This window comes from Suncus etruscus, chromosome 1 (assembly GCF_024139225.1).
Source record: "Suncus etruscus isolate mSunEtr1 chromosome 1, mSunEtr1.pri.cur, whole genome shotgun sequence".
Lineage (NCBI taxonomy): Eukaryota > Metazoa > Chordata > Mammalia > Eulipotyphla > Soricidae > Suncus > Suncus etruscus.
The window spans coordinates 102848949-102858702 of record NC_064848.1 but is presented as its reverse complement, the minus strand read 5'-3'; the positions used below and the strand labels follow the sequence as shown (position 1 = coordinate 102858702).

At 33.1% G+C, this 9754-nt stretch overlaps 1 pseudogene; it reads left to right on the top strand.

The window, feature by feature from the left end:
• The first annotated feature begins 9401 nt into the window (after nucleotides 1–9401).
• Nucleotides 9402–9499, top strand: LOC126033327 (uncharacterized; annotated as a pseudogene).
• Nucleotides 9500–9754: the final 255 nt, after the last annotated feature.

The window sequence follows — 9754 nt, the reverse complement described above, 5'->3', positions numbered from 1 at the left end:
TAGATTCTCATATATAGGCAACTGTGTGTTAATGTTTGCACTTCTTCCTGTATTTATTGGTTTTAAACAATAATTAATATATGTGAGGATAGTCAGGGTTCTTAGTTCACAAGTCTATAAGCCCATGACCTTATGCTTTCTTATCTTTACATTCTTCTTTTTCTTTCTTTCTTTCTTTCTTTCTTTCTTTCTTTCTTTCTTTCTTTCTTTCTTTCTTTCTTTCTTTCTTTCTTTCTTTCTTTCTTTCTTTCTTTCTTTCTTTCTTTCTTTCTTTCTTTCTTTCTTTCTTTCTTTCTTTCTTTCTTTCTTTCTTTCTTTTTCTTTCTTTCTTTCTTTTTCTTTCTTTCCTTTCTTTCTTTCTTTTTCTTCCTTCCTTCCTTCTTTCTTTCTTCCTTCTTTCTTCCTTCTTTTTTCCTTCCTTCCTTCCTTCCTTCCTTCCTTCCTTCCTTCCTTCCTTCCTTCCTTCCTTCCTTCCTTTCTTTCTTTCTTTCTTTCTTTCTTTCTTTCTTTCTTTCTTTCTTTCTTTCTTTCTCTCTTCTTCCTTCTTTCATTTTCTTTTATTCTTTCATTTTTTGTTCTTTCTTTCATTTGTTCTTTCTTTCGTTCTTTCTTTATTGTTTGCTTTCTTTCTCTTTCTTCCTTTCTTTCATTCTTTCTTCCTTGTTTGCTTTCTTTTTTTTTTGCTTGCTTTCTTGATTTATTTTTTTAGTTTTGGAATCACCCCCCAGTGGTGCTCAGGGATTACTCTTGGCTCTGCACTCAGAAATTACTCCTGGCAGATTTGGGAGACCATATGGGATGCCAGGAATTGAACCCAGGTAGGCTGCATGTAAGGAAAACACCCTACTCGCTGTGCTTTGACTTCAGCTCCCTGTTTTGATTCTTCATTCTTGCAGCACCCTTGTTCCAGGCCCTTTCATCCAGGGGCAGTATCTGGAAACTTGCTGCTTCTGATAAAAGTTAAAATTTGTCAGGAATATAGTGCTTACATTGCAGAACCCAATATAGTGCTTACATTGCAGAACCCACAAATGTTTTACATTGAGGGTTTTTGTGGATTACACGATACATGTTCTGTAATAGAGCAGAAAAATATTTTGATGTGAACTAGCCTATATTCTGGGTGAATTTCATATTCCTTCCTACTCATCTCTAAGCCAATATCGTTATCAAATAGTATAATAGATTGTTCATATATTTAGTATACATATATAAATCAAACATAATGCAAAATTAAAAGATAAAAAGGTTCAGACGATCATGGGATTGCTGTTGCTAACACAAAGTATATCACAGAAGTTGCTGACATGATAAAGTGATAGAACTGCCTTTTAACAGTGCAGTGTAAAGAACAATATATATAGATATATATTGTATTTAATCTTTACTATTCTTTTTAATTCACTTTTCTCCAGGATGCAATCATTTTCTAAGTAATAACTCACTGCCTACTATTAAGCTTCTCTCAATAGATAGAATGCATTGTCAAATTTTGAAATTATAAAATTTGTGTTCATCAATCAATTATTCTCTCGAATTCATTTGAAGAAATTGTGTTTTCTGCCTCTCATTCTAACAGAAGAATAACTTCCATCAGAATTACTGGAACTTTTCATTAAACTTTAAGTATTATCTGCTGCTTCATGCAAGACAAGAAGTCAAAGAGAGGAGTTTCTTTTTGAACAGGAGTAATTTGTTCTGAATATCAAAAGGATAGTATCTCTATAACATATGAAGGTAAGGAGGATATATGACATTCAGTTGATTATTTAGAGCCAGTTAATTTTTTCTAACTTCCTTATAAAGTTATTTCTTTGGAAAAGTATGAAAATGCTCTCTTTAGTCTCTTGATAAAAAAATGGTTGTTCAGAAGTAGACAAGGGAGGGTGAATGGGAGAAAAGATGGTATCAAGGAGAATAAGAGTTTGGAAACTGGAATCATTAGTGGAAGGAAATACATACTGGTGAAGGTTTTTGTATATTGTGTGACTGTAACTCAATCATGAACAATTTTATCTGAAAAAATAAAACTTATGCACAACCATGTAAACATGGTGTTTCAATATTTTTTAAATGGGGGTGGAGAACTCTATGGGAACACTTATTTTTTGTTTAAAGAATAGGTTATATTTAATATTGAAGCATATAAAATATGATTTAGCATAAATATATACGAAGCATATAAAGATATTATTTAATAATGATGGATGCAAGATAGAGCCATCCCTCAATGGTCTAAGTACATGCTTTACCTGCAGAAGATCCAGGTTCAACCCCAGCACTACATAATATTCTCCTAACCCTAATCCAGCACTGCCAGGAGCAACTCAGGATTGCACAGTGAAGGGTAGCTCTGAGCATCTCTGAGTATCATACAAAACCTAACAAAATTTAAAATACTGATAAATAAACCAAGACAAATCATATAAGGTGTTAGGGCATTTGATTTATATTTGACAATCACAGTTTGATATCTGATACTGCATATGGTCCCCTGAGCATAGCAAGGTGTGACCTCAAATTCAAAAATAACATAAAATAAAAATAATAGTGATAGTGGGTACTAGTAGTCTGATTGGTATTATACTGACAATTTGTCCCTATATCCTTCCTGAAATGAATAAAAAAAACTTTTTTGGGGGGTCACACCCAGCAGCACTCAGGGGTTACTCCTGGCTCCATGCTCAGAAAATTGCCCTTGGCAGGCTCGGGGGACCATCTGGGATGCTGGGATTCGAACCACCATCCTTCTGCATGAAAGGCAAATGCCTTACCTCCATGCTATCTCTTTGGCCCTGAAATGAAGGAAATTATTATGAATAATAAATAAAATGTAGTATGCAACTTTTTCAGTATGTTTAAGTTGAACAGAAATAACAACAAATGAGACCTTTCAAATAGAAAATCTCAATGCTTTACACATAATTATAGTCTTCCGTTTTTAATATTTTTGTCTAGTACAAAAACCTTTCAAATATTTCCAAAATATTTATAAAATAATTAATTCAGCCAAGAACTTCTTGGAACATGATTCTAAGAATCATCAAATTTCAAATGTAGAGTGAAATTTCTCATTGCCAATAATGTTCCTGAAAATGCCAGTGTTTCTATCTATAGACCATTCTTTTTGAAGCAAACAAATAATCAGTGCTCACAGGGCATATCCCAAAAGTTGTGTTAATTGCTAATAATTTTTATTAATAAATATAAATATTAATATTTAATTCTCATTTGTTCATTTACCAGGAAAGTTTGTAATTTGTACATATATTTCATTTATTAAAGATAAAATCAAAATGACATTCAAATTTCCTATACCTAGCACCATTAATTCATGTATAACTTGACTTTCAGTTCCTTGTTCATACTTTATCTAATGTAACATTAAAATTTCATTCAGGTCTTTGGTTAAACCAATTTGTTAGACATTTTGAGTAACCTGTTTTATTTATCCTAATATGTATTATTTTCTATTATTAACAGAAACAATGCATTATCTGATATGTATTATTAATGTATTTCTATGATGTGGCTAAAATAAATACAATATTAGTAATGACACATAAAACTTAAAATAATACACTATAAAATTTTTACACTTTGAGGTATCTTTCTAGATCATTCTAGGGTTGTTTGCACAGAAACACAAGAATTATCACTAGACAACTGAAAAAGTCAAGAGAGATCAGCAATTAACTGACAAATTAATGCAGCTTAGATTCTTCTTATATTATTTTTTGATTTATTTAGTGTTTCATAAAAGCTTAGGTGTTCTCCTGGACTTATCTCTTGAAATTTTTCCTTTGTGTACAACCAGAAGCAAGTCTTGAGTACAGCTGGGTGGGGTCCCTTACCCAAAATAATAAGATGACTAAAGTTCTTTACTGAGTTCTAAGTATTTCTTTTCTTCTATTGTTACTACTTACATTATAATAACCAGGGTAATATGTCATTAAAATTGAGATACAGAATATTTCATTGTGCCACATGGTAATCCTCTTTTCTATTGTTCATACTTGACTCTAAAATTTGTCATATTTGTCTCTAAAGATATTAAAAATTTTAATAAACAGCACACACTACTTTTTTTTGGACTTTCAAGAGTCAAAGAAACTTAAATTTATAGAACTTTACCGCACATGTATTTGGGAAAATACAAGGAAATGTAATTAAAGAAATAGAAAGGGAAACAAATATTTGCAAGGATTTTTTGACAGTTTTGGCAGTCATTGTGCTATTTTTACACTATACTGTTCTACATCTGACAAACTTCAGCTCTTCAAAGATGCTTGTATTCACAGTCAGGATCTACATAGTCAGAGTCTTTATGAGTGTTTCATGTAAGAATTTTTAACATGGGGCTGGAGCAGTAGCTTGGTTTGCACGTGGCTGACCCAGGACATCGGTTCCATCTCCGGTGTCCCATATGGTCCCCCAAACCAGGAGCGATTTCAGAATGCATAGCCAGGAGTTCCCCCTAAGCGTCACCGGGTGTGGCTCATAAGCAAAAAACAAACAAAAAAGAATTTTTAACATGGCTGGGAGAGAGAATACAGCAGGTGTACCGTCTTGTCTTGTAAGTGGGTGACCAATGTTTGAGCCCTGGTACCATATATGGTCCCCTGAGTAATGCTTGGTGTGGCTTTAAAAACAAACAAAAAAGTATGCTTACATAACATACCAATTAACCAGACAGGCAGAGTGATTACAAAAAAAGAAAACACCTCAAATGAAGTGTCTTTTTTTTTTTTTTTTTTTTTTTTTTTTTGGTTTTTGGGCCACACCCGTTTGACACTCAGGGGTTACTCCTGGCTATGTGCTCAGAAATCGCCCCTGGCTTGGGGGGACCATATGGGACGCCGGGGGATCAAACCGCAGTCCGTTCCTTGGTAGCGCTTACAAGGCAGACACCTTATCTCTAGCGCCACCTTCCAGGCCCCAAATGAAGTGTCTTAACTATGATTAGAAAAGCACTTAGGTACAATACAAAATGGCCTCCTTCATCTGACTGAATCTCTGTATAGCTTTCAGATCATTATCTTTATGTCTCTGGAGCCATAAAAATCAATTGCATGCCAATAGTGTTTAAATTCAACTGCCATCAATTTGGTGCAAAGTTTTCACTTTTGTAGAGGTCTGTATTGCAAACCACGACCACTAACTGAATATGTGTCATAAACTCCCTGTCTGTACTAGGCTTATGATTTGAAGTTATATATATTTGCTTATATATTTACATTTGTAGCTGACATAAAATAATAGCCAAATAAAAATATTACTGAAGAAATGTTAAGTTTACATCTTATTTCTCAGAAAGGAAGGGAATTACATTTAATAGTTCAGCCTGCCTAAAATAAAGAAACAAACTAAGGGAATTAGCTATGAAGTAGAATTTAAAGTTAACTCTGATAAGGAACAGACTTAATATCCTTCAAATTAAATTAGGATATCAGCACTAGTGAACAAAAGGCAGACACTTATTTTGATGATTTTATACTAAGGATCTTCAGAAGGCTGCTGAAACGTTCAAATCAATGGGATCAATTCCCCGGCCATATTCTTCCCTGCCAGTGATAGAAGTAAAGATAACAGTTAAGTCCAATTTTATTAGTTTCTGCAGATGCTTTGAAAATAATAATATGAATATAGAATGTGATCTTCTTAAAAATATGTGCTGAAATAATAAGTTAAGATGAGGCTAGCAAATGTGTTTCACACAGAAGACAGAACACCATGCTTTAAACTTCTGCTTCTATATGAATCATTTTCCAAATCTGAGCTTTTAATCCAGTCATTTGTTAATTTGATTATTTAATTTTAATTAATTACTATTGCTAAATTATAATTCTATAAATTAATGTTTGTATGTTTGTAGATTTTTCTACTCCTTTATTTGATCTTTTTGCCCAAATTTTATAGTAATTTCTTAGAGAATATTTTTATTTCTTTTCTAGTTGCATTTGGTAAATGTCTTAAACATATGTATATGAGTTTTAGTATGTACTCTAGAAACTTTCACTATAAAAATTTAATTAATTATAACATTTTATAATTTAGATTAATTTCTGAAATAAGCATAGATATCATGTGAAATAATAAAAGATAATAATAATAATAAAACATTTCTCATAAGATGAATTGGTGTTAGTAAATTATGTTATATAAATCTATAGAGATAGCATTTTTTCTTCATCACTTGGAAAGTGTTATAATTTATTGATAACTCTTTTGTTTTATACTTATTTATTGGTTTATCAAATATTTGCAAAATAAAAACTACAGATCCTTTAGAACTTTAAGCTTACAAAATTTGAGAAACTATGATAGTTCTAATTTGGTTAAAATTATAATGGCTACAATAATTTATTCCAGGATAAAATAAAAACTTTTATAAAAGTAAAAAGTGTTTTATTTTGATTCAGACTATTTATTTCTGTTACGTACTGTAAACATTTTTATTTGCATATTTACCTCAATTAAGAACATCATAAATCAAGACAAGGTCAGTTCTACCCAGTAGAAAATTAATCCCAGCATATATAGAAGTCAATAGGAATTGAGAAAATACAATTAATATAATGCTAATTCTTCAGTTTTCTCTGCCTGGCTCTAGATTAATTAAATTTCAGAGAAAACTGCAACTCTAATAAAGCTCCAATAATCTTATGATCTCTGAAAAGTAGAATGAAGGATGAATAATAACATAAAAAGTTAAAGTCTTTCCTTAGAACAAACCACGTTTCAGTATATACAGTCACAAATGCACAATATTAATGCAATAACAACAAGAAATGTTTGGTTAAAATATTCAAAATTAATTTTCAACTATTTTCTTTTTTAAAACATTATTTTGATCTAGTTTTGATTTTAAAAAATTGTTCCTAAAATAGTAATTTATTTATTCTAAAGATATATAAAATTACTCCAAATAATATTCTTTCTACAATAGAGGTATCAACAGTGATTATTCACAGAACTTAAGTAAATTAATAAATTTAAAAGCAAAAGGGAATATACGGGGCTGGCAAGGTGGCGCTAGAGGTAAGGTGTCTGCCTTGCAAGCGCTAGCCAAGGAAGGACCACGGTTCGATCCCCCGGCATTCCATATGGTCCCCCCCCAAGCCAGGGGCAATTTCTGAGCGCTAGGCAGGAGTAACCCCTGAGCATCAAACAGGTGTGGCCAAAAACCAATAAATAAATAAATAAATAAATAAATAAATAAATAAATAAATAAATAAGAGTAAAAGGAAATATAAAGGTTTATGGATATATAGTTGTATCTAAATAGGGCTTTTTCTACACATAGATTTTTTAAATGAACAGTCATTATTACTATACAAATAATGGCTTTTATTTAATTTATACTGTCTTATTTCTAGAAAAATATCACAAAATTGACTGTGAGTTTTCTCTGAACCAAGAGGGAGAAAGGGTTGAAGTAAGAGGCAATCTTACAAATGATTTGTGTTGTAGGATCTTTAAAATAGAATCCCTAGAAGATTAAACATTATTTTACACATAAGATATATTAACAGTGAACAGTTACTTAAAACTCTGTAAGTTTTATAAAGTTTGATTTTTTACATACTTTGTTATCTTTAACTATGAATATCATAGCACAGAGAAAAGAAATACAGAGTTGGGAGATGCAAATAAAGATATTTTAGTAATTTTACATTGAGGAGGCTAGAATATAATCATAATGTATCTGGTTACAAATATATATTTGTAGTATTTACCTATTAGTTCTTTTAGTTATTTACTTATTTATTCTAGTTATGTTTGTTAGAGTAGCAGGCAACACAAGAAAGTGGAGGAGGACCATGTAATCACAGGGCTTATTCAGAACTGTCTAGAATGAGGACATAGAAAGGGAAATTGCCTAGAAATACAACACTCAGGGATGTGGGATTTTAAAGTCCTAGAATGCCCAATGTCAGAAATGTACTGGACTCCTTTATCCTGGGAATACAAGACTACATCTAAGATCTTCCTGGCTGTAGAACATCCAAGCAGTGACTGGGGGCAGAAAGATAAAATGAAGATAAAGCAGTAGCATTTCACTTAGTTAATCCAGGCTTGATCTGTGCACCACATATAGTCCCATGATGGACTTCTAAACCAAACAACAGCAACAGCTACAAAAATGAACCTGCTTATCATCTGACCCTTGTTTTTTTGTTTGCTTTCTTTTGTTCTGTTTTGTTTTTAAATAAGGCACTTGCTTTGTATGTGGTCAGCCTGGGTTATATCCCAACATATTATCCAGATGTGGCCCCCACATTATCTATCTATCTATCTATCTATCTATCTATCTATCTATCTATCTATTCTGTATAAATATATATCCTGCATATATAAAAGGGTTTTTTTGTTTGGGTACTAGGATTAAGCCACACATACAGTCAGGCATCCTACTACTACCACTTCCTCGGCATCACAAATTTTTTGATTAATATATTTATTTAAGCAGCATGATTATAAACATGTTTGTAGTTGGGTTTCAGTTATAAAAAGGACACTCCTGGGGCCAAGAGATAGCACAGTGGTAGGGCATTTACCTTGCATGTGGCTGACCCAGGATGGACCTGGGCTCAATCTTAGGCGTCCCATATGGTCCCCAACCCAGGAGCAATTTCTGAGTGCATAGCCAGGAGTAACCCCTGAGCGTTACCAGGTGTGGCCCAAAAACAAAACAAAACAAAACAATAAAAAATCACTCTGCCTTCACCTGTGCAGCCTTTCCACCACCAATGCCCCTCATCTCCTTCCTTTCCCACCCATTGCCTGTATTCGAGACAGGCATTCTATTTCTCTCACTCACTACCAACGTGATGGTAGTTGTTGGTGTAGTTATTTCTTTAACTGAACTCATCACTCTTTGTGGTAAGCTTCATTATGTTATCTACATTGTATTTTAGTAGTCAGCAACCAGCCCTGTGGATTTTCTTTAAGTAATCATGTGAAAATACCGATTTGATGACACAGAACTATAAATAGCAGGAGACTTACTATGATATGGAAAGGGATCTGCAACTATGGGAAGACCTAGGGAATTCAAACACAAACTAGGGCTATTTCCACTCTTAGGATAGTGCATTAAACTCCGAAGTTGTATAGTTCTATTTACTTTTACTTTATCTAAATTTTCTCTATAGCACAATGTTCATATGTTATCCAATAAACAGATCCAATAGGTCCAATCTGATAGCTTGTGAGCTTCACACTAGAAGGCTCCTCATTCTCTGGAATTGTTCCTGTGACATTTTAAGTCAATTTGTTATAGGGCGTCAAAATGTTACAGGACCAAGGTGACAAAATGGTGTTTAGATACTTGTCTCTGAGAATTAACATAGAAGACTCAGATAGGAGACTAATGGAAATTCTATGAAGAAAAGAAGATCCCAATTCATAAGCAGGATGACTGAGTACTCATGTATTTGTGTGACAAGTGCCTCTATTGAGCCTAGTTCTAGGTAGGCATATTACCAGTGTGATGTGAAATTTTGCTCTTTCCTATTAAACAACAAGCATCAATCCATAAAAAGTTAAAATATTGGAGATAGATGAAATCATACACATAATCATCACATAGTAGGATTTAAATTGGGAGAGGCAAACCCAATGACACTCAGGGACTACTCCTGGCTCTGAGCTCAGAAATCACTCTGGCTTGGGGTACCCTATGGGACACCAGGGGACTGAAGCGTGATGCATCCTAGGTCAGCCACATGCAAGGCAAATGCCCTACCAC